This window comes from Tachyglossus aculeatus, chromosome 6, assembly GCF_015852505.1.
Source record: "Tachyglossus aculeatus isolate mTacAcu1 chromosome 6, mTacAcu1.pri, whole genome shotgun sequence".
NCBI classification, from domain to species: Eukaryota; Metazoa; Chordata; class Mammalia; order Monotremata; family Tachyglossidae; genus Tachyglossus; species Tachyglossus aculeatus.
Window position 1 is genome coordinate 51,761,340 of NC_052071.1, and position 24,936 is coordinate 51,786,275.

Consider the following 24,936-nt stretch of genomic DNA (forward strand, 5'->3'; position numbering starts at 1 on the left):
CCTGTTGAAACTACAGATCAATTATGGCAGTTTTTGAAGAGAGGATATACTTTAAAACATCTACAATTATAAACCAGCAAAGACTGCACAATAAACATAACCTCACCAAGTGTAAAAGCATATTTCCTGGCTTCTCAATTAACCCTTATGAATAAAAGGGCACCCTAAAACAGGAATCATCCAGCAGATGGGTTGGTTCCTCAATCCGATGGAGGTGATGGGAATGGGTTGGTTATCCAGAACGCCTCATTTCTCTCCTTCCCAGGGCTGTGGACAGTTGAATTGGCCCATTCCCTTCACAAGCAAGTAGAAGAGAGAAGTAAAGGCCAGGTTCTCAGTGGTGTTTAGAGGAAGAGGAAACGTAGTGAAGAAAATCTTTTTTTTCTGCTTATTTTTTCCACCACATTAAACCTTGTAAGCTTTTGTTCTGCGTCTTATTTTCCTCCCACGCTTTCTCTTTTGGGGCCCAATCGATACTCAAAAAACTCACAGAGGAACTTCCCCAAGGCCTAGATAGTTCACCATGAGTAGTTAACCTGTCTACATTTAAAAGAAGAACTGGGGTGAACCAATGTTTCGGCAAAGAGTAGCTTTTGGCTAACATTCCGTTAATTTCCTAGAAATTCCGACAATAGTTCAAGTACACTACCCTGCGTGTCTCGGTGACATTCAAATGCCTGAAACAACCAGAGAATCAGAGGGCAACACACATTCCCATATCAGTGGTGCAGTTAAGTTCTTGCCCATTCCAAACCAAGGGGTTCAGTTTCACTCCATGCTACGGGGGACGCCCAACAGAGAGGATCAGGACGACCCACAAATAATGCAGAATTCACATCAAGGTGCTCCACCTTCAGTGTCCTCATGTTAATGTTGATTAAAGCCACTTTATTAATTCATGCTTATCCTTGAAGTAGTGTGCATTTCTTTTTAACCTTGAAAAGTTATCTGATGGCATTAGTTTTTATAAATTCCCTGCCTTTGAGTCATCCACCCTTCAAAGGAGGGTCCAGCCAACTGGACATTAGGCATTACTTCGGGCGAGGAATGGTCCTTCCGATCGCCTGCCTGTCCCGCTGGGAAGCAGTCTCTCCCAGGAAGGGCGACCGTCGATTGTGCGGGAGACGAGAGACGGAATCGAACAACAGTCCAACTTGAACTGCCGGTCTTAACGGCTTTGGCTGCCTCTATTGCCATCACGGCAGCTCCAGTCTTCCAGACTGTGAGCCCGTTGGTGAGTATGGATTGTCTATGTTGCCAAACTGTACTTTCCAAGCGCTTAGTGTGGTGCTCTGTACACAGTAAGGGCTCAATAAATATGATTAAATGAATGAATTACTTCCCCATCTCTTCTGTGAGGATCCAAGAGACCAGTGCTATGAGTGCTTGGCCCTACTAAAACCAGAAAAGGTGGGGGAAGGAAGGAGGCAGGAGGAAGAGGAGAAGTGCTGATAGATAGGGCTTATCAGTGGGTATAATGTACTCAGATTGTGGCCAATTAGCAGGGAAAAAAGCATAGCCTAATAGACAAAACATGGGCCTGAGAGTCGGACCTTTGCCACTTGCTTCTTGGGCAAGTGACTAAACTTCCCAGCATTTAGAATAGTGCTTGGCACGTCATAAGCACTTAAATACCATCACTATTTTTATTCTCTGTGCCTCAGTTTCCTCATCTATAAAACGAGGATTAAATCCTCCTTCTATTTACACTACGAGTCCCATGAGGAGCAGGGACTGTGTCCAACCTGGTTATCTTGTATCTACCCCAACGCTTAGTACAGTGCTTGGCAAAGAGTAAATGCTTAACACCATTATTATTATTAAGTGAGGGAGATAGGAGTGATTGAGTGAAAAGGAACTGTTCTGTGAAATCTGTAGGAGGGAGCAGTTGAGTGGATAGGGAGAATACATATTTAGTAAGCCAAACAACACTTTGGTTGGAAAAAATATTTTTGGACATTATTCTATTTGGAAGTTCTCTGAGGAGGGCCTTCCTGCCATGCGATTTATCATACTCTGGACTTCTATACATCCCAACATAATAAAATGTCTCAGAGAACAACAGTCATAATCAAAGAGGAATGTAAAAACTGACTGCCCGGATCAGGGGTGGAGACGGGGCTTTTAAAGGTGCTTTGCCATTCTGATAAGATCATGCACCATATTACCATGTGAGCTCCTTAGGGGCTGGGATTGGGTCTTCCTACTCTACTGTGCTCTCCAAGCACTTGGGGCTGAGTGCTGGAAACGAGTGCTTAATAAATCCAATTTTGATCGAATGCATTCCCAGGACAGGCAGCGAGGAGTTTCAAACCAGGGTGGCGACACTCCGGTTGACCTTTCGATACCATCGCAGGGCCCAGTCCGCACCAGGTGCTGGTTCCTGCTGTCCGAGAGAGCTGGTAGCCTGGACGGCCAAGACCAAACAATCCAAATTCAGGAAGATTGATTGTTAAGCGCTTACAATGTGCCATTCACTACTCTGAGCACTGGGGTATTTAATCAGGTCGAACACAGTCCCTGTCCCACGTGGGGCTCACAATCTCAATCCCCATTTAACAGATGAGGTAACAGGCACAGGGAAGTTAAGTGACTTGTCCGAGGTCACACAGAAGACAAGTGGCAGAGCTGGGATTGGAACCCACATCCTTTGACTCCCAAGCCACAAGGCCACGCTGCTCTAAATGTTGTTTTTCTGAAACTGCCCAAATAACCCCCAAAACTCAGACTATCCCAGCTAAGTACAGTGCTCTGCACACGGTAAGCACTCAAATACAACTGACTAAGCCAAGATATATTGTCAACCTTATTTTAGCTCAAGTTCTTAGCTTAGTTCTGTGGCTCCTGCAGGCACTCCCCCTCGATCTCGTTGTGGGCAGGGAATGTGTCAACCAACTCTACTACATTGTTATATTGTACACTCACAACCACTCTGTGCAGTGCTCCGCGCTCAAATATGACTGTGCGCTACCACTCTTTTCATTCTGCAAAATAATACTAATAATGGCATTTGTTAAGGACTTGCTACGTGCCAGATATCGATGCCATTACAAGATAACCTTCCCCTCTAGACTGTAAACTCATTGTGAGCAGGGACTGTGTATATTGTTATATTTTACTCTCCCAAGTGCTCTGCACACAGTAAGCACTCAATAGATATAATTGGTCATCAGCTCAGACACAATCCCTGTCCCACATGGTGCTGACAATCTAAACAGAAGAACAGGTATTTAATCCCCATTTTTACAGCTGAGGAAACTAAGGCACAGAAAAATTAAGTGACTTGTCCGCGGTTATGTAGCAAGCAAGTGGCAGAGCTGCAATTACGACCCAGATCTCCTGATTCCCAGGCCCGTGCTCTTTCCACAAGGCCGTGCTACTTCTCTGCTAAGACTGGGCTAACAAGTTCAAACCTCACCAGACAAATATGTGCTCCTGGACAGCTGAAACGCTCAATCACCAGATTGCTGAACATCCACAGTAAGGAATTTTTCATTCGTTCATTCATTCATTCAATCGTATTTATTAAGCACTTACTGTGGGTAAGGCACTGTACTAAGTGCTTGGGAGAGTAAAATATACTGATAAATGGACACATTCCCTGCCTACAACAAGCCTGCAGTCTAGAGGGACAGACATTAATATCAATAAATCATTAAATTCCAGATATGTCTACACGTGCTGTCTCTCTTCAGGGCAGTTTGAAGCTGATGGGCTATACAGCCAACTGCTATCTTTTGCAGCTGCTAATTCTATTATAGAGTGGATCCAGTAAACAGCAGGAGGACGTAGGTGGTCCTTGGCATTCCCTCTCCTGAAGAAGCAATTTAGAACACTGTCATTAGATTTGTTGTAAGCAACCTGATTTCATACACCAGACTCAATTTCAGAGAGAGAGAGCGAAGCGGGGAGCTAAAACCCCAGTGAGAAACAGACCTCAGGAGAAACAAGAAACTAAACCACCATTCATTCATTCAGTCATATTTACTGGGTGCTTACCGTGTGCAGAGCACTGTACTAAGCACTTGGGAGACTATAATACAGCAATAAACAGACACGTTCCCTGCCCACAACGAGCTTACAGTCTAGAGCTTACAACTCTGGCCTGCCCAAAAGATCACCTTCAGAGTTTTGAGAGCCAGGGCATAAATCGGGAAAAGCTACAGGTTTAGCAGCTGAGCAGTTCCACACAGCACCTTGTTCACTACTGCCAAAAGTTCCTCTGATGGCTCAAAACCCACCTTAATCACTGTTCTTGGCCGGGGGAGAGAGGGGCTCCAGACATAATTTCAAGAAGAAATGTGGACGAATTGGGGGAAGCCTTTGTGGATTTGGAATGGAAAGCAGGTGAACCTGGAGCTACGTGGGAAGCTTCACAAAGCAGATGCTCCATTTCCCCCTCTAACCTCATCATCGGCAGGGAACGTGTTGTCGTGTTCTACTCTTCTAAGCTCTTAATACAGTGCTCTGCACACTGGAAAAGCTCAGCAAGTAGGACTGATTGATGTGTGGTATCTGTCAGAGGACCATACAATGACTCAACAGCTGACCTCTCACCTTCCCTCAGCTTTATCCTTATGGTCTGTTGCTTTCCCTTTCTCTAATGCATTTTAATGCATTTTAATGGCAGCCTCCCCCATTATATTGTAAAGTCCTTGAGGGCAAGGATCATGCCTACCAATTCCATTCTCTTTTTCCAACCACTTAGTTCAGTGCTCTGCACTCAGGGATTGCTCAATACCACCAACTGACTGATTTGGTCAATCAAACATTTATTGAGCACATATTGTGCACTGAGCATTGTACTAAGTGTCTGGGAGAATACAATCAATCAATCATATTTATTGAGCACTTACTGTGTGCAGAGCACTGTACTAAGCCCTTGGGAAGTACAACATAATAGAGTTGGTAGACAGGATCCCTGCCCACAATGAATTTAGAGTCTAGAGACTGCTTAGGCTAGCAGACCTCCAGATCTACTTGCCAGGTTGGGTCTAATCCAGAAAGAAAAAAGTAAATGGGCCTTTTTGCCCTCAGAGAAAGCACCACCATTTGCCTACTGTGTGACCTTGGCCAAGTCACTTCACTTCTCTGGGCCTCAGTTACCTCACCTGGAAAATGGGGATTAAGACCGTCATGGACCGTATCCAACCTGATTAGCTTGTATCTACCCCAACGTTTAGTACATTAAACCAATCCCATGGAAAAAAAAAAACCCTTCAGAGAAAATGATAGCAGTAACCAGAGATTTCAGTAGCTCTAGTGCTGTGTTCTACCAAGACAGATAACATTCTACGGCTAATTCCCTCCGATCAGGCTGTCTCTGATGCCCCACTAAGAGAACTGCTAGCCAAGAGAATCCTTACAGCCTAGCCTCTTCTCAGACTGAGAAGCAGCGTGGCTGTGGAAAGAGCTTGGGAGTCAGAAGATGTGGGTTCTAATCCCAGCTCCACCATTCGTCTGCTCTGTGATCCTGGGCAAACTGTTTAACTTCTCTGTGCCTCAGTTCCTCACCTGTAAAATGGGGATTAAGACTGTGAGCCCCATGTGGGACAACCTGAATACCTTATATCTACACCAGCACTTGGAACAGTGCTTGGCACATAGTAAACACTTAAATACCGTCATTATTATTATTGAGAGCCTCTTGATGAAGAGACAAGGCTCCATTCCTCTTTCTAGTACTTAGTACAGTGCTCTGTGCTCACACTAGGCACTTAAGAAGGAAGTGGAAAGCTAATGAGAAGAGCACAGGTCTGGGAGCTAGAGGAAATAGGTTCTAATCCCTGCTCTGTCGTTTACGTGCTCTGTGACCCTGGCCAAGTCAGTTCACTTCTCTGGGTCTCAGTTTCCTCATCCCTCTAGACTGTAAACTCACTGTGGGCAGAGAATGTGTCTGCTTATTGTTGTACTGTACTCTCCCAAGTGCTAGAACAGTGCTCTGCACGCAGTAAGCACTCAATAAATATGACAATGAATGAATGACTGAAAAACAGGGATTCAGTATCTGTTCAGACTATGAGTACCTTGTGGGATCTGATCTACTCCAGTGCCTGGCACAAAGAAATTGCTTAATTACCACAAGTATTAAATAATATTACTACTAAAAGGGAGCAGAAACACACATGCACAACACTAACTTCTTGGACACCTCTAACTCCATCCACTCCTTGCTCCCTGTTTAGCAAAGCTCCAGTTTCTCCAGAACCAGAGGTGATTGTTTTTTAGAGTGGTGATATGGGAATGGGAAAACTGGATGCATCTCATGTACCGGCTCCTAATTCTATTCAAGTTTTAATACATCTCCTTCCATTCCCCTTTACGGACCTTACTACAGATACTATGACTTTCTTCAGCAATGTAATCAGATGCCCAGATGCTCATGTGGCTAAACTGATTATCTTGTACCAACCCCAGCGCTTAGTATAGTACCTGGCCCGTAAGTGCTTAACAAATACCATTACCAACTCAGGTTGAGTCTACAAGAAATTGTAAGAACAGAACCAAGTTTGCACTGCCGACAGTATCTTGGTAAAAAATTGCCTAATTGTGATTCTAAGGTTACAGAATCTCCCAAATTTACAATTCCTCAATGAGGAATGATAAGCTAAAGGTAGTTCCAATGCCTATGAGCACATAGTGAATTACAATTAGCCAGTTTGCAAATAGCCAGCAAAGACAGCTTGAGCTTAAATGAACCAAGCGATCCAGTTTATGAAGTGGTCTGCTTCAGGAGATACTGGAGAAAGGTCCAATTTTTTTTTTAAAGAATGAGATCATCGATCTACCTCGCTTGTCAAAGTCTAGGCTCCCTTCAGACTTCAAAAAGCCTGCCCAGGCGCCGGGTATGATAGGATGTAGAAAGGGGGTCACAGTGGCCCTTGAATGAATGCCTAACGTGGGTTAATGGAAAATAGGCACGATTCAAGTTCTGAATTCCAAGTCCTGCCCTGAAATTCCAGGGAGAAAGTAGGAAGAGAGATACGCTGTTTGATCGTGGTGGATCGTCTTTCCACATCACGCCAGGGCTGGGCAACTCCTGGGCACCCAACTCAGGCAGGCCAACTCCTAGCCGGGCAAACAACCGAATAGCTAGTGTACAAATGTCTGCCCCTGCTAGGCAGCGTGGCTCAGTGGAAAGAGCCCGGGCTTGGGAGTCAGAGGTCATGGGTTCGAATCCTGGCTCTGCCACTTGTCAGCTGTGCGACTTTGGGCAGGTCACTTCACTTCTCTGGGCCTCAGTTCCCCCATCTGTAAAATGGGGATGAAGACTGTGAGCCCCCCCGTGGGACAACCTGAACACCTGGTAACCTCCCCAGTGCTTAGAACAGTGCTTTGCACACAGTAAGCGCTTAATAAATGCCATCATCATCATTATTATTATTATTATTATTGTTAACCTGTCCTTCCAATCTATACTGACAATAGGTGAGCACAGGGGACAGGGAAGATGGTATAATCTCTTCCATTGTGGGCATGCACTTTCACACTCTCATCAACCACCGCCAATCCCACCACACTCAAATAGACATTAGCCCCCAAATTAGCAACTGTGTGAGGGAATCCAATCGTTCCCCATCATCCACAATGGGCTGGCTGGGAAACTGAAGGTCAATCAATCAATCAATCGTATTTATGGAGCACTTACTGTGTGCAGAGCACTGTACTAAGCGCTTGGGAAGTACAAGTCGGCAACATAAACATGTTATGTTTATGTTATGTTATGCACACTCCTGACCTATATTCCAATACAGAGCACTGTACTGAGTGGTGGTAGGAAGATAATACGCAGCGGCCTGGGAGTCGGAGGACATGAGTTCTAATCCCAGCTCTGCCTGCTGTGTGACACTGGGCAAATCACTTTATATTTTTTTCACGGTACTTTTCGAGTGTCGTGTGCCAAGCACTGGGACAGATACAAGATAATGAGGTAGGACACGGTCCGTGTCCCTCCTGGGCCTCACAGTCTGACCTGATTATTTTTGTATCTGCCCAGCGCTTAGCACATAGTATGCGCTTAAACAATACTATAAATACAGCTGATGTATGGTGAAGTAATCCAATAATAATGATGGCATTTGCTAAGCGCTTACTATGTGTGAAGCACTGCTCTAAGCGCTGGGGGATGTGCACGGTAATCAGGTTGTCCCACATGGGGCTCACAGTCTTAATCCCCATTTTACAGATGAGGTAACTGAGGGTCAAAGAAGTGAAGTGACTTGCCCAAAGTCACACAGCTGACAAGTGGCGGAGTCGGGATTAGAACCGACAACCTCTGACTCCCAAGCCCGGGATCTTTTCACTGAGCCACAAGCTCTGTCCACGATTCCAAGGCAACAGACTCAACCCTATTTCTACAAAATGAGTGAACCAGCGGGGAGAGGAAGAGTACATGCACACACACACCCCCCAGCCCCCCGGCAAACACACACACCACAAACACACAAGCTGTAGAGCTACGGCTGTAGTTGCTTGTACCAGAAATGACTTTCATATTTAAAACCCTACCATGCGCTGTGGTAAAAACGTTTAGTACCTGAAGGTAGCAAAACCATACTCCTGCCCTTTATCCAGTGCACTCCCATCCACTGATTTACCTCAAGGAGTCACTAAGATTGGTTTTAGATGCTATGTGTACAGAAACGTAGCAATTCTTCCCCTTCTCGAACACCTCCTCCCACAAAAGCCATCAAAAATGTGCACTGGCCCAGCTCTGACATTAACTACTTTGAGCTAAATCACCTAAAAAGTATCACGCTAGTGGGTTGGGTAAATTGGCCAGGAATGGATGAGGGACTGAGTTATCCAACCCAATGTCAAGTGATTTGGGTTTGCTTTTTGCAGCTCCAATGGCAAGTGCTTTCCTTATGAACAACAGCAATTTTATGTGGGGTTCTGAGATGAGAGAAGGGAGGCTATGCAAAGGGTCACCTTTTCAGTAGAGTTTGGGCTTCTCACCCTTGGCTCATAAAACAACTCTTTCCTATCGTTGTGGGGAAGAGAAAATTATGCTTTGTTGGCTATACTCCAGGCAAAAAAAAAAAAAAAACCCAGTTCTTCCCCTTTCCATTTCTGTACCCACTACATTTCATTTCTAAACCAACAGAGTTTTGAGAATTCACGTTTCACAAGGACCTAGGCAGAGAGAGCTCAGCTTGCCAGTTTCTTTTTAGTTTCTGACCTAACTCAGGGTTGGTCTCTCCCCCTCAACACACACACACACACACACACACACACACACACACACACACAATATATGCTTCCAAAGAGGTTAGTCATTTTGAGATTGGAGATTGTGGAATTTTGCAGCACAAATCACATTTTGCAACACTCAAAATGCCCTTCTACTCCCCATCTCCATTAACTCAAAATTTCCAGTAGCCAATCTCTCAACACCGTACAGGGAGGTTTCACCAACTTTCTAGATGGCTGGGGATATTTATTCCCTGGCCAATCACCACCGCAATCACAAGCAAAGCCCACAAAATAGGGTTGGGTGCCTATGAGTCACTGTTTTGGCACTGAGAACCGAACCCTACGAGAGCCAGAGAAGCAAGGGTTTCTTTCGATCACAAAACAACAGACAGAAATATAAAGGCTTTAAAATATCATAGTACCTGGGAATCTTCTCTGACCTAAGCAAGTTTCTTGGTTCTGGGATGAGTCACACAACAGGTCCTTCCTGAATCACTTGGCTAAAACTGAGCTCACTCCTGGTCTCCTCAGGGCATCACCTCAACTCAGGACAGCTGCCCTGCTCACACACCTGAGATACATCACTCATCGTAAAGACATGGACCCTAGGAACGGCGTACTAGGTTGCACTGGGTGGATTAATCTAGTTTTCTCTCCCATCTTAAAAAAATCTGTAGAGGATTTACCGAGGTAAAATTCAACAAAAGCACAGCTTGATTGTTCCCAGGAGTAGAATGAGGCGAGTGCCGTGATACTTGGATTAAGTTTTGAAAGCCAAGAGCTGCCAATACGGGATTGATTTCTCCCTGTCCTCCAGCCAGGGAACCAATAACCTAATGGGGTGTTGTATTCTTGCATTTTAATCAGTTGCCAAATACATCAACAATCCCATTAAAGCGGCCTATCTTACGGGTCCTAAGTTGTTTGGATTTGAAAATCCCTGCATATGCAAAAAATCAGGACAAGTTTCCAAACCTGTGCTCCTTGAGAGTTCAAAACAAACTTGTACTCCTTGAGATTTTTCCAAGGTTCACTTCCCCGTTCTCAAACAGCAGGGGTAAATGTAAAAATTTTAATTTTAGGCCCAGTGTGTAGAAAGCAGCATAGCCTAGTGCATACAGCACAGAACTGAGAGTCAAGAGACCTGACTCTGTCACTTTTCTGCTGAGAAACCCTGGGCAAGTCATGTAATTTTTTTTGGTTTTAAAGGTATTTGTTAAATGCTTACTATGTGCCAGGCACTGTAATAGTAATAATATTTGTTACGTGCTTCCTATGTGCTAAGCACTGTTCTAAGTGGTGGGGTAGATACAAGGTAATCAGGTTGACCCATGTGGGGTTCACAGTCTTAATCCCCATTTTACAGATGAGGTAACTGAGGCCAGAAAGTGACTTAAATAAAGTCACACAGCAGACAATCAAGCAATCGTATTTATTGAGCGCTTACTGTGTGCAGAGCACTGTACTAAGCGCTTGGGAAGTACAAGTTGGCAACATATAGAGACGGTCCCTATCCAACAGCGGACTTACAGTCTAAAAGACAAGTGGAGGAGCCGGGATTCCAACCCACATCCTGACTGCCAAGCCCGTGCTCTTGCTGTGCTTCTAGGCCACGTCTCTGGGGTAGACACAAGCTAATCTGGTTTGATGGAGGCCATGTCCTATGTGGGGCTCACAGTCTCCACCTTAACTTGAACTTCTCTGGGCCTCATTGTCCTCACCTGCAAAATAGTTGTTCTCCCTCCGACTGTGAGCCCCATTCGGGACAAAGACTCTGGGATCTGTCCCACCCGTGGCCTAGCTACTCCAGCACTTGGCACATGGTAAGAATTTAAAAACCACTATTAGTGTTGTTATTATTACCGCCCGGCTCCCCAAGCCCGCCATTCCTTGGCACAGCTGCCAGAGGCTCCAGTGGCACTGTGACGCCCAGGCTCAGGACAGGCCTTCAGTCTGAAGACGCCACAGTCAGGGTGGCACTGCCATTCCCCGTCCCCTTCCTCAGCAACCCAAGCAGCATGGCTCAGCAGCAAGAGCACGAGCTTGGGAGTCAAGAGGACGTGGGTTCGAATCCCACCTCCGCCAGTTGTCTGCTCTGTGACCCTGGGCAAGCCGCTTAACTTCTCTGTGCCTCAGTCACCTCGTCTGTAAAAAGGGGATTAAGACCGTGAGCCCCACGTGGGACAACCTGATTACGATTAGGAGAAGCAGCATGGCTCAGTGGAAAAAGCCCGGGCTTTGGAGTCAGAGGACATGGGTTCAAATTCCGGCTCCACCAATTGTCAGCTGTGTGACTTTGGGCAAGTCACTTAACTTCGCTGTGCCTCAGTTACCTCATCTGTCAAATGGGGATTAGGACTGCGAGCCCCCCATGGGACAACCTCCTCAGCGCTTAGAACAGTGCTTTGCACATAGTAAGCGCTTAATAAATGCCATTTAAAAAAAACCATCATTATTATTATCCAACTGCCCAGGAAGGACGGGGTGCCCACAGCAGCCGGTGAGGATGCCCTGCAAAGCCAGGACCAGATCTGCACCAACTGTGCCCTCCCTATCCATCTGCGGCCTCCCTGGACGGCTCAAGTCACGAGTTGCTCTCCTCTCCCACAAAGGTCTTCTTTTTGGACCAGTGGATGCAGAGGCAGTTTGCCCGCAAGAGAGACGGAGAAACGAGCAACACCCCAGCCCACTCTACAGCCGGCCCAACTGCCACTTTTCTGCAGAGGATGGGACACTTTCCGCCCTCTCTCGCAGACTCGGCGGACTTTTTTTTTAAGCTGTGGTCCTAAAAGGCGTACTGCCCAAATCTGAGAGAGATGAATCACAAAATTCCTCACTCGGACACCAACGCAAGCCCTGAACTTGTTCACCATCTGGGTGTCACCCCGTCGCCCGGGGACAGGTTTGTTCAGTAATCGGTACAGCAAGACAAAGAGAGAGAGAGAAGTTGGGGACGGAAAGCCTGAGTTTTATATAAAATTTATTCCGTGAGGAGAATGGAATTATTTAACTGGGCGCAATGAATTGAACTTCTCTTTCCGGAGGAATGTAATCAATTAGCAATATGAGAGCATCCCTAATGGGAGGAACACACTTAGTCAAACATGGCAGAACCCCCAGGTCCCACCCAGGCGGAATTCCCTGTCAGGTTTTTTTGTACAGGATGGGGTGGCTAGCTTTCATCCATGTGCACTTCCCACTCGGGAGGAATCCACTTGAGTTAGGCACGCATGGGGGAAGCCCCTAGCTCCCACCCACGAGGATTTTCCACTTGGGAGGAATCCATGCATTCGTTCCATACCCATGGCAAAGCATCTGGCTTCCAACCCCACGAGCGTCCAGCGGGACGGGACCCTCACCCATCCATCCCACAGCTCCTCGCTTAGTGCAGGCAGAGCGGGCATCTCACGTCCTAGACAGAGGCACCCTGCAGCCATCTGTTGCAAGTCCCGATCCTCTGCACAGAGGGCCAGAGGCCGCAGGGATTTATCATCTGTGCTCCTTGGCCATTCCAGCTTCCAGCTTCAGTTGATCCAATCTCTGCCCTCCCCCCTCCTCCATACCTATTTTGACTGGCACGGGGGCAAGGGACACCTTCTGTATTCCCGGCTTGGGCCGTCAATCTAGCGGTTTTGGTCGTGGGAGCGGTATCCCACCCTCACTTCCGAGTTCCGCCTGAGCCAGTACGAGATAAAATTTGACCTTGAGATGGCCAGTACCCCAGGGTCACCTTGGGACAGTGGGCTGCCCACCAAAATCCCCATCCTGGCACAACTGCCTTGCCGACTCAAAAAGAGGCACCTGGAATGAACAACGTCTGTGTCTTTTTCTATGCCTCTTACTTAGTGTTTCTGCACTAACTTGTTGACAACTTGTACTTCCCAGGCGCTTAGTACAGTGCTCTGCACACAGTAAGCGCTCAATAAATACAATTGATGTTGATGATGATGATGATGCACCAATTCCACCACCCTTTCACCCTGGCACTTTAGGAGTGGAGTCCCCACGCAGATTATTCTGTAACCTTTCAGACGACAAACTGCCCACGTCCTAAGAAGTTGCATTCCAATCAAACTATGCTGGCAGAGAGTCTGCAGCGCCTTATTTACATCTTCCTCAACGCCTTATTGTGAAAAGTCTTGGTATTCGGTTCAATTCAATTGTATTTATTGAAGCTGAGGTCTAATTCTACCCCCAACCAATTATGGGCAATGGCTCAAACAACTGGCTCCCTCAGGAAACAATGAAGGTCAGTTGCACAGAGGTGTTAGGAGGGAGAGCAGTTGAATTATCATCATCATTATGGTATTAGTAAAACCCCCACTGTATGCCAGGCACTGTACTTAGCACTGAGGTGGGTTCAAGCAAATCAGGTTGGACACGGTTCCTGTCCCGAGTGGCACTCACGGTCTCAATCCCCATTTTACAGGTGAGGAAACTGAGGCCCAGAGAAGTGAAGCGACTTGCCCAAGGTCACCCAGATAACAAGTGGTGGAGCCGGAATTGGAACCTAAGACCTTCTGACTCGCAGGCCTATGCTCTATCCACTAGGCCATGTTGCTTCTCGAAGAACAGTAACAAACTGAGCATGGCTAATAGTAATCAATCGTATTTACTGAGCGCTTAAGCACTGCACTAAGTGCTTGGGAAAGTACAATACTGCAATCAAGAGAGACCATCTCTGCCCACAATGAGTTCACAGTCTAGCTAGAGGGAAGGAGATTTTAGGGTTGTAGAGCAACGTACTTGTTCCTAAAGATGAACTACTTAAATTGAGAGTAGGATGTATGAGGCCAAACACAGCACACCTTGTTAAGAAACATCTAAAGCAGATCTAGAGGGCCACACCTATTATATAGCCCAATAATTCACCGCCGGGCCCTTCGAATCATTGCACTTCATTCTGCAGACTAGTTATTCATTAGCAACTGTAAGAAGTGCCTCTGTGTCTATTAATGCCCAGTGTTCAAAGCCCAAGTAACAACTCTAGATTGATAAGTGGGGAAGAGATTCCACGCTGCCTGAACGCGTACCAGTACACCTTCCTAGCGCAGAGCTGAAAATCCCCTCTACTGCATTCAGGCCACAGTGCACTGACTCGCTAATGGAACCTCAGATGGCCAAAATCCTTCGTGCAGCATCAGGAAACTGTTTCCTTCCTCCACCTGCCAAACTGTGATTCTGCCTGATTCTCTATCTTTTGATGGCATTCTGAAGTCACGGGTTTGGAACTCTTAATACAGTGCTGCTGTATCGTAGCCGGCTCAATGTCGGGCGTTCTCTATTCCCAGCCACCTTTGTGTGAGACAATGAGAAGGGAGAGTATAAAAATGAATTTCTTAAACAAGCCATACTCATCTATTTCATGAAAAGTCCTTCCAAGGAAGAGTCTAAATTGGGGGTTTCTGAGAAGTCAGATATTTCACCAAAGAGGCTTGGAGGGGATAGGGAAGGGGAGGAAGATGAGCTAGATACTATGCAATGTTGGCTAAAACAAGAAAAGCTTTAACCTTTACTCAGGCTTCACTTTTACTTCACCCTTTATTCACCCCTCCTTCAGCCCCACAGCACCCAACTGTGCAAAACTGTAATTTACTGGTTTATATTCATGTCTGTCATCTCCCGCTCTAGATTGTAAGCTTGTCGTGGGCTGGGAACGTATCTACCAAATCTGTCATACTGTACTCTCCCAAACACTTAGAAAAGTGCTCTGCACACAGCAAGCACTCAGTGAACACGATTGAAAAGTTAATCAAACTGTTTTAGGACTCTCAAAAAGCTTAAACTAACTTAATTTAAGGCTCGCATCTCCTCCTGCCTTCAAGACATCTCCATTTGGCTGCCCTCCCGCCACCTTAAACTTAACATGTCTAAAACAGAGCTCCTTATCTTCCCACCCAAAGCCTGTCCTCTCCCGGACTTTCCCATCACTGTGGACACTACCAGCATCCTTCCCTTCTCACAAGCCCGTAACCTTGGCATTATCCTTGACTCCTCTCTTTCAACACACATATTCAATCTGCCAACAAATCCTGTCGGTCCCACCTTCACAGCAACGCTAAAATCCGCCCTTTCCTCTTCGTAATAATAATAATAATAATAATAGCATTTATTAAGTGCTTACTATGTGCAAAGCACCGTTCTAAGTGCTGGGGAGGTTACAAGGTGATCAGGTTGTCCCATGGGGGCTCACAGTCTCAATCCCCATTTTACAGATGAGGTAACTGAGGCACAGAGAAGTTACGTGACTAGCCCAAAGTCACACAGCTAATTGGCGGAGCTGGGATTTGAACCCCTGACCTCTGACTCCAAAGCCCGTGCTCTTTCCACTGAGCCACGCTGCTTCCCCAACTGCTTCAACCAAACCGCTACCACGTTAATACAATCACTCACGCCAAGATGACCGCATCAGCCTCTTTGCTGACCTCCCAACCGGCTGCCTCTCCCCACTCCAGTTCATACTTCACTCCACTGCCTGGATCATCTTTCTACAGAAACGTTCGGGACATGTCACCTGCTTCAAAAATCTCCGGTGGTTGCCTAACCACCTCCGTATCAAACAAAAACTCCTCACCATTGGCTTACAAGCTTTCCATCACCTCGCGCCCTCCCACCTCACATCGCGTCTCTCCTTCTACAACCCAGCCCGCACGTTCCGCTCCTCTGGTGCCGCAAACCTTCTCACTGTGCCTCAATTGCGCCCGTCTCGCTGTCGACCGCTGGCCCATGTCCTGGAACGCCCTTCCTCCTCAGATCCGCCAGACAGTGATCTCCCTTCCTTCAAAGTCTTGCCGAAGGCCCATCTCCTCCAAGAGGCCTTCCCAGACTAAGCCCCAGTATTCTTCATCTCCCCCTCCCTTCCTTGTCGCCCTGACTTGCTCCCTCTGCTCTTTCCCACTGTCCCAGCCCCACAAGCACTTATGTATATAGCTCTATAATTTTATTTATTTGTATTGATATCTGTTTGTATTGGCATCTGCGCGCCCCGGTCCCTCCTGTGGACTGTGAGCTCGTTGTGGGCAGGGATTGTCACCATTTATTGTTGTACTGTCCTTTCCCAAGCACTTAGTATAGTGCTCTGCACACAAGCAGTGCTTAATAAAGATGACTGAATGAATGAAATTCTAACTTTCTCACGCTACTGATTTTCTCAAGTGCCCAGGTTCTAATTGCCCATCTCAAAGAACACAGAGTAGAGCTTCAGACATTTAGACGCTTAGTAGACGCTTAAGTAGATGCTTCTAGACTGGGAGCCCGCTGTTGGGTAGGGACCATCTCTATATGTGGCCAACTTGTACTTCCAAAGCGCTTAGTACAGTGCTCTACAGTAAGCGCTCAATAAATACGATTGAATGAGTGAGTGAATGAATAAATGAAATTGGAGTTAAAAAGGAATTGGAGGTGTGGGGAGAAAGAAAACTGAGTAGAAGGCAAACATACACCCTAGCCAAGGCACTACTGGGGTTGCTCCTGCAAGTTGATGAAATCAACAGACTGAAACTTTTTGTTAAGGTTCCCTCTTCAAATACATTGCAGGAACTGGTTGACCTCAACATTGCATAAAACAAGCCAAATACAATAATGCCTTATCCTTATTAATCAGACCTGGATAGTTGTGGTATTTATTAGGTCTTAGATGTTAGGGTAGATATCAACTTGACAGATCAAACGCAGTCACTTCTCCCACAAGAGACCCGATGCAAAACAAACACTATTCTAAAACTGAAACCCATGTATTTTGGTAAAGTTCCTACTGGACTTTATCCTGAAAAAAAAGCACCTGTGGCTCCAAACTATCTCCTCTGGACATCACCCAGAGGTGAGCCCAAAAATAGCTCCCTGTAGTCGCAGCAGTAATTGGTTTATGTTTCTCAGTGTCAGTTTATTTTCTTTAGTGGGTTTCCCAGAGATAAACAAAATATTATGAAAGTGTTCCATTGTTCTTGCAGGCTTACCTCATTTTCATTCACAAATGAAAGCACCCTTTTTAAATAGGTAGACCCAAAGCAAATGAAAGAAGACAAATACTTTCAGATACCTTTAGGTTTTTAGTTGAAGGAAAACGAAAAAGTTTGGTTGACTTGTATGCGCTCAAGAAACACCACTGATTGACTGACATGTAAGTGAAAATGAGAAGAAGTGATCCAAATCTTAAATACTGTCCAGAAGGATAATGATAGCTTGGAGACAGATAGATTTCATGTACAAGCGTCCTTCTAAAGCTAGCAAATGAGGCAGGTGGAAAGGCGATCTGACCAGAAACATATCTAGTTGCCTTTCGACCGTGTCACACATAAAAGATGAAACAGTACAAAACAGCCGGGGCAAGTCAACACCTTGAGTGCTTTTGCTTACGCAGATACTTCCTGACCCAGACATAATTCTTCTTAGATGGAATCGTTATGCCCCCTCTCCTTGAAGTGAACGTAAAAAGTAAAATTTGCAAGTCCAGGAAGGTTGCTCTTCTTTTGGACCCAAAGCGCCTCAGAGTGTCATACCACCGCATCATGCGTCTATCGATCGTTAGAGTGTACCGTCCCGATCGCTCAGAATGGCACTCTGCACACAGCGAGCGCTCAACAAATGCGACCAAATGAACAAATCCTCGCCACTTCAGAAGGCCAGAACTTTGACTACGTAGCTCTGTCTGATAACACTGTCACCAAAGGCCTCATTATTCTTTGGGCTTTTAGGGACACCCAAATCAACAACAGACGACTCAACCCGGGCCACACGGCTTCGAGCCCTTTCGCTGAAAGGCGACAGCTCCTGCAATCGGACATCTGCGGAGGAAAACTGAAAGGCGTGGAAAAAGCGCGTCTTCTAGACTGTGAGCCCACTGTTGGGTAGGGACCGTCTCTATATGTTGTCAACTTGTATTTCCCCAGCGCTTAGTACGGTGCTCTGCACACAGTAAGCGCTCAATAAATACGATTGATTGATTACAAAACCTGAAAATCGAACTGTCGCTCGGCAGTCATTCTGGGCATCCCAAGGATGCGGGGCCCGTCTTTTCAGCGGGCATTACTTGAAAACGCTCACTTAGTACGGCGCTCTGCACACAGTAAGCGCTCAATAAATACGATTGAATGAATGACAAGCGATGACATCCACCACAGAATTGACCCAAGTTTCCCGACTCACTTTGGGACCGTAGAGTTTTCTGATTTTCGAGCCATCTACACACAGTGGAGCCACTCGAGGGGTCTTGTTCTGGCCCTGGGAACCCCTGGGAACCGTACACACCTGCCGACTGCAGAGTTTAGTTCCCGAGGTCATCGGTGAACCCCAGAGGATGCTGCTTCGGCATGCTCTTTTACCGCATCGCCTTTAACCGATCCACGGCGTGTACTGAGTGCTTACCGTGTTCAGGGCACCGTACTAAGCGTCTGGGAGAGTACACTCTCACGAGACACAGATGACACAGTCCCTTCCCACCACACATTAACCAAGCCCCCCAGGCCCGTCACCGGCTTACAGTTTAAAGGGATAATTGCGTTATTTGGGGAGCGTTTACTCTATGCCCACAACCGATCCAAGCGCTGCTGGGGCAGATAATAATAATAATAATAATGATGGCATTTATTAAGCGCTTACTATGTGCAAAGCACTGTGCAAAGCAGATATGAATCAGGTCCCACGTGGGGGATCCCGCTCAAAGTAGGAGAGGGAACGGAAGGCCGGGGGCAAAGAAAGATGAGCAACAAAGAATTCGCCATTTACTTTACCGTCTAGTTCCCCCACCAGGCTGTCAGCTCCTTGAGGCCAGGGATCTTATCGATCGGTTCTACTGAACACTCTCCCCCTCCCCCCAACTTTGTATTTATTTGTATTTACTAAGCACTTCCTGGGTGCAGAGCACTGTACTAAGAGCAGGGGAAAGTACAATACAGCCACAAAGAGCGACCACCGAAGTATTCCTGACGGGTAAAGGTGGCGGCGGGGTACCTACTAGGACCCACTTTTCTACATTCATTCATTCACTCATATTTATTGAGCGCTTACTGGGTGCAGAGCACTGTACTAAGCACCTGAGAAGTACAAATCGGCACCAGACAGAGACAATCCTTGCCCAACAACAGGCTCATGGTCTAGAAGGGGGACACAGACAAAAAATAAAATAAAAAAACCAAAGCAAGTAGATGTGTGACTTGTCAGCTGTGTGACTTTGGGCAAGTCACTTAACTTCTCTGCACCTCAGTTCCCTCATCTGTAAAATGGGGATTAAGACTGTGAGCCCCCCGTGGGACAACCTGATCATCTTGTAACCTCCCCAGTGCTTAGAACAGTGCTTTGCACATAGAAAGCGCTTAATAAATGCTATCATTATTATTATTATAGGTGTCAATACCAAAAGAATAAATGGAATTATAGCTATATATACATCATCACTAAATACATGGAGCTGTCAAACTCGGAAAGGCGCAGTATGGGCAGGGAGAGCCCCCTTTCCCACTTCACGCAGGCCGTTAGCACGTGCCTGCTGAGGGGAAAAGAAAGTTTTGGATGAGGAAGCTGCGGCAGTGAAGGGGGTTGAGGAGGAAGTCCCCCACATTCATTCAGTCGTATTTACTGAGCGCTCACAGTGTGCGCAGCACCAAACTAGGTGCTCGGAAAGTACCATTTGGCAACAGAAAGAGACAATCCCTACCCAACAACAGGCTCACTGTCTAGAAGGGGGAGACAGACAACAAAACGAAACAAGTAGACAGGAGTTGATAATATCGGAATAAATGGGATTAGAGCTGTAGACCCATCCTCCGATGGCAGGCCCGCTTCTAGGCCGTGCCGCCCTCTCCCTCCCCAAGCAGGCTCTGGGTGGGAAAGGGGGCGGCCCTGGCAGTGTGGTCCAATGGTCGACCCTTCTCTCCTTCTACAGCCCAGCCCGCACCCTCTGCTCCTCTGCTGCTAATCATCATCAATCGTATTTATTGAGCGCTTACTATGTGCAGAGCACTGTACTAAGCGCTTGGGAAGTACAAATTGGCAACATATAGAGATGCCTCGTTCTCCCCTGTCTCGCCATCGACCCCTGGCCTGGAATAACCTCCCTCCCCACATCCGCCAAGCTAGCTCTCTTCCTCCCTTCAAGACCCTACTGGGAGGTCACCTCCTCCAGGAGGCCTTCCCAGACTGAGTCCCCTCCTTCCTCTCCCCCTCGTCCCCCTCTCCATCTCCCCCATCTCACCTCCTTCCCTTCCCCACAGCACCTGTATATACGTATGTACATATTTTTTACTCTATTTTACTTGTACATATCTATTCTATTTTTATTTTGTTACTACGTTTGGTTTTGTTCTCTGTCTCCCCCTTCTAGACTGTGAGCCCACTGTTGGGTAGGGACTGTCTCTACATGTTGCCAACTTGTACTTCCCAAGCACTTGGTACAGTGCTCTGCACACAGTAAGCGCTCAATAAATACGATTGATTGATTGATTGATTGACCCCCTGCCAACCTCACACCTTGCCCAAGGTCAGGGGTCGGCAGGAGGATCCGCGTGTTTTAGCGGAAAGCGCTGGGGTTTAGGAATCAGAGGTCGTGGGTTCTAATCCCCGCTCCGCCACTTGTCAGCTGTGTGACTTTAGGCAAGTCACTTCATTTCTCTGGGCCTCAGTTCCCCCATCTGTAAATAATACCAACAATGATGGTATCTGTTAAGTGCTTAAGCGCCGGGGAGGTTAGGAGGTGATCAGGTTATCCCACGGGGGGGTTGGGGATGAAGGCTGTGAGCTCCACGTGGGCCAACCCGATGACCTTGTATCTTTTCCAGCGCTTAGAAGGGGGCTTGGCACATCGTAAGCGCTTAATAAATGCCGTCATTATTATGGTTATTATCCTTAGGCCCGCCCGCCCTCCGACCCCGGCCACGGAAAGGACCGGAGGCGGAGGGAGACTTGCAGCCTGCGAGCCCGTGGTCGGGCAGGGGTCGTGTCTCTCTCCCTCTCTCTCGTAGTTTCCGAGCGCTCAGTACAGAGCCCCGCACCCAGTAGGCGGTCGGCAGAGCCGGCCGAATGAATGAATGGTGCGGCGCGAGGTATTCTTCTCGGCCCCGTAGGCCGGGAGCCCGGGGCTCCGGTCCCGAGCGCTCAGGGCAGTGGGCAGCCCTCCCTCCGTCCCTCCCTCCCGGGGGGGCTGGGGGGGCCGCCCTCCCCTCCCCTCCCCTCCCCTCCCCTTCCCCTTCCCCTCCCCGGGTGTGTGGGGTCTCACCAGCCTGGTCCTGTTTTTGGGGTCGTCGTCTCCCGCGGGCCGCGGGCCCGGGCCCCGCCGGGCGCCCCCGGGGCCCCCCCGCGCCGCCCCCCCGCCGCCGCCGGCCCCGGCGCCCCCCGCCGCCGCCGCCGCCGCCTCCTCCTCCGCCCCCCCGCCCGAGGCCCCCGACCAAGCCGCCTCCATCCTCCCCTCCGCACCCCTCCGCTCTCCTCCCGCCCCTCCGGACCGAACCCCGCCCACCGAGCCCCGCCCCGCCCCGGCACCGGCACCGAGGGAGGGGCTGTCGGCCGCCGGGGGCCCGCGGGGACAACGGCGGGGGGGGGGGGGGGGGAGAGGAGGAAGGGAGGGGAAGGGAGAGGAGGAGGGGGAGAGGAGAGGGGAGGAGGGGGAGGGAGGAGAGGGGAGGAGGGGAGGGAGGGGAGGAGGGGGAGAGGAGAGGGGAGGAGGGGGAGGGAGGAGAGGGGAGGAGGGGGAGAGAGGAGGGAGGGGAGAGGAGGGGGGAGGGAGGGGAGGAGGGGGAAGGAGGGGGGGAGGGAGGGGAGGAGAAGGTAAGGAGAGAAGGGGGAGGGGGAAGGAACGGGAGGGGGAAGGAGGGGGGAAGGGGGAGGAGGGAGGGGGAAGAAGGGGAGGGAGGGGGAAAAGAGAGGAGGAGGGGGAAGGAGGGGAGGAGGAGGGAGAGGGAGGAGGGGGAAGGGGAGGGAGGGGGAAAGAGAGGAGGAGGGGGAGGGAGAGGAGCGGGAAGGGGAGGAGGAATGAGGAGGAGGGAGGGGAGGAGAAGGGAAAGAGAGAGGAGGGAGAGGGGAAGAAGGGGAGGGAGGGGGGAGGGAGAGGTGGGGGAAGGGAGAGGAGGGGGAAGGAGGGGAGGAGGAGGGAGAGGGAGGAGGAGGGAGGAGGGAGGGGAGGAGAAGGGAAAGAGAGAGGAGGGAGGGGAAGAAAGGGAGGGGGGGAAGAAGGGAAGGGAGGTGGAAAAGAGAGGAGGGGGGAGGGAGAGGAGGGGGAAGGAGGGGAGGAGGAGGGAGAGGGAGGAGGAGGGAGGGGAGGAGAAGGGAAAGAGAGAGGAGGGAGAGGGGAAGAAAGGGAGGGGGGAAGAAGGGAAGGGAGGTGGAAAAGAGAGGAGGGGGGAGGGAGAGGAGGGGGAAGGAGGGGAGGAGGAGGGAGAGGGAGGAGGAGGGAGGAGGGAGGGGAGGAGGAGGGAAAGAGAGAGGAGGGAGGGGAGGAGGCGGGAGAGGGGGAAGAAGGGGAGGGAGAGGAGGAGGAGAGGGGAGGGAGAGGAGGAGGAGGAGAGGGGGAGGGGGAATGAGAGGGAGGAGGAGGAGGAGGAGGAGGGAGGGGGGAGGAAGAACGGAGTCGGGGCCGCCTGTCTCTTTAAGAGCCCCGACCGCTCCGCCCCCTCCCTCCCTCCATCCCCCAGCCCCCGGGAAACAACTGAGGCCCGCCGGGGCCGGCTGCGTTCATCCATTCATTCATTCCTTCATTCAATCGCATTGATTGAAAAAAAGCAGCCACACTGCTCCCGACGGCTTACTGCAGTGCTCTGCTCCCACTAAGTGCTCGGTAAAGACCGGGGACTGACTGACTACCAGTCGCCCCAGGCACGCAAGGCCCAACAGGAGCCGCCCTGATGAAGTGGTCACACGGTTTATGGCCCTCTCCCCAACACCTCTTCTGCTCTTAGTGCCTCACTCCTTCTTGGTTCCCTGGGCTTCCTTCCTTCAGAGAGCTAGAGGTGGCCTTCATGGACAAGCAGCGTGGCTCAGTGGAAAGAGCCCGGGCTTTGGAGTCAGAGGTCATGGGTTCAGATCCTGGTTCCTCCAACTGTCAGCTGTGTGACTTTGGGCAAGTCACTTCACTTCTCTGGGCCTCGGTTACCTTCTCTGTAAAATGGGGACTAAGACTGTGAGCCCCACGTGGGACAACCTGATCACCTTGTAACCTCCCCAGTGCTTAGAACAATGTTTTGCACATAGTAAACACTTAACAAATGCCACCATCAGCGTGGCTCAGTGGAAAGAGCACGGGCTTTGGAGTCAGAGGTCATGGCTTCAAATGCCGGCTCCGCCAACTGTCAGCTGTGGGACTTTGGGCAAGTCACTTCACTTCTCTGTGCCTCAGTTCCCTCATCCGTAAAATGGGGACTAAGACTGTGAGCCCCACGTGGGACAACCTGATCACCTTGTAACCTCCCCAGCGCTTAGAACAGTGCTATGCACATAGTAAGCACTTAATAAATGCCATTATTATTATTATCCCCTTGGCGCGGCCTACTCTTCACTTCCTCTGCCTGCCCGTGCCTGCCTCTGCCTGGGACCAAACCCCTGCAGTTAATCCGTGGCTGGGCCAGGGCCGGGCCCCGACCTCCCTCCAGCCTTCCTGCCCTGAGATGCAGGACAAGTTGCTCGTTGAATCACCCTTGCGGTGGACAATAGTGAAACTAAGTTTTAGTGAAACTAAGTTTTAGTGAAACTAAGCTTTAGTGAAACTAAGCTTGCCCATGAGCCAGGGCCTATTTCCTCAGCATTTGCAGCAGGTACACTGCAGCTGCTTGGAAACCAACTGGGAGGGCAAGTGGCCCTCTTCCTCCTCCTCCTCCTCCTCCTCCTCCTCCTCCTCCTCCTCCTCCTTGGAAAGAGCATGGGCTGGGAGTCAGAGGTCGTGGGATCTAATCCCGACTCTGCCACTTGTCTGCTGTGTGACCTTGGGCGAGTCACTTAACTTCTCTGGGCCTCAGTTACGTCATCTGGAAAATGGGGATGAAGACTGTGAGCCCCACAAGGGACAACCTGATCACCCCAGTGCTTAGAACAGTGCTTGGCACATAGTAAGCGCTTAATAAATACCGTCCGTCATTATTCATTTCATTCATTCAATCGTATTTTTTGAGCTCTTACTGTGTGCAGAGCACTGTACTGAGCGCTTGGGAAGTACAAGTCGGCAACAACGGGCTCACAGTCTAGAAGGGGGGACAGACAACGAAACAAAGCAAAGCAAGTAGTCAGGTGTCAAAACCATCGGAATAAATAGAATTGTGGCTATATGCACATCATTAATAAAATAGACTAGTAAATATGTACAAGTAGAGTAATAAATATGTACAAATTTATATAAGTGCTGTGGGGCAGAGGAAGTGGGGGCGATGGAGAGGGGAGGAGGAGAGGAAAAAGGGGGCTCAGTCTGGGAAGGCCCCTGGAGGAGGTGAGCTCTCTGTAGGGCTTTGAAGGGAGGAAGAGAGCTAGCTTGGCGGATGTGCGGAGGGAAGACATTCCAGGCCAGGGGGAGGACGTGGGCCGGGGGTCGATGGCGGAACAGGCGAGAACGAGGTACGGTGAGGAGATTAGCGGCAGAGGAGCAGAGGGTGCGGGCTGGGCTGGAGAAGGAGAGAAGGGAGGTGAGGTAGGAGGGAACGAGGTGATGGACAGCCTTGAAGCTGAGAATGAGTTTTTGCTTGATTCGTAGGTTGACAGGCAATCACTGGAGATATTTGAGGAGGGGAGTGACATGCCCAGAGCGTTTCTGCGCAAAGATAATCAGGGCAG

The 24,936-nt window shown here is 49.0% G+C and overlaps 1 protein-coding gene across 2 annotated transcripts in view; it reads right to left on the bottom strand.

The window, feature by feature from the left end:
- The window catches only part of DIAPH2 (diaphanous related formin 2), a 786,157-nt gene extending 764,693 nt beyond the window's left edge, over positions 1–21,464 (bottom strand). The window contains exon 1 of one of the 2 annotated variants that reach the window (XM_038747822.1): positions 21,404–21,464. The gene's annotated coding sequence lies outside the window, so the exon portion shown is untranslated. The remainder of the gene's footprint in view (positions 1–21,403) is intronic. The other variant, XM_038747820.1, reaches the window with a different exon arrangement.
- Positions 21,465–24,936: the final 3,472 nt, after the last annotated feature.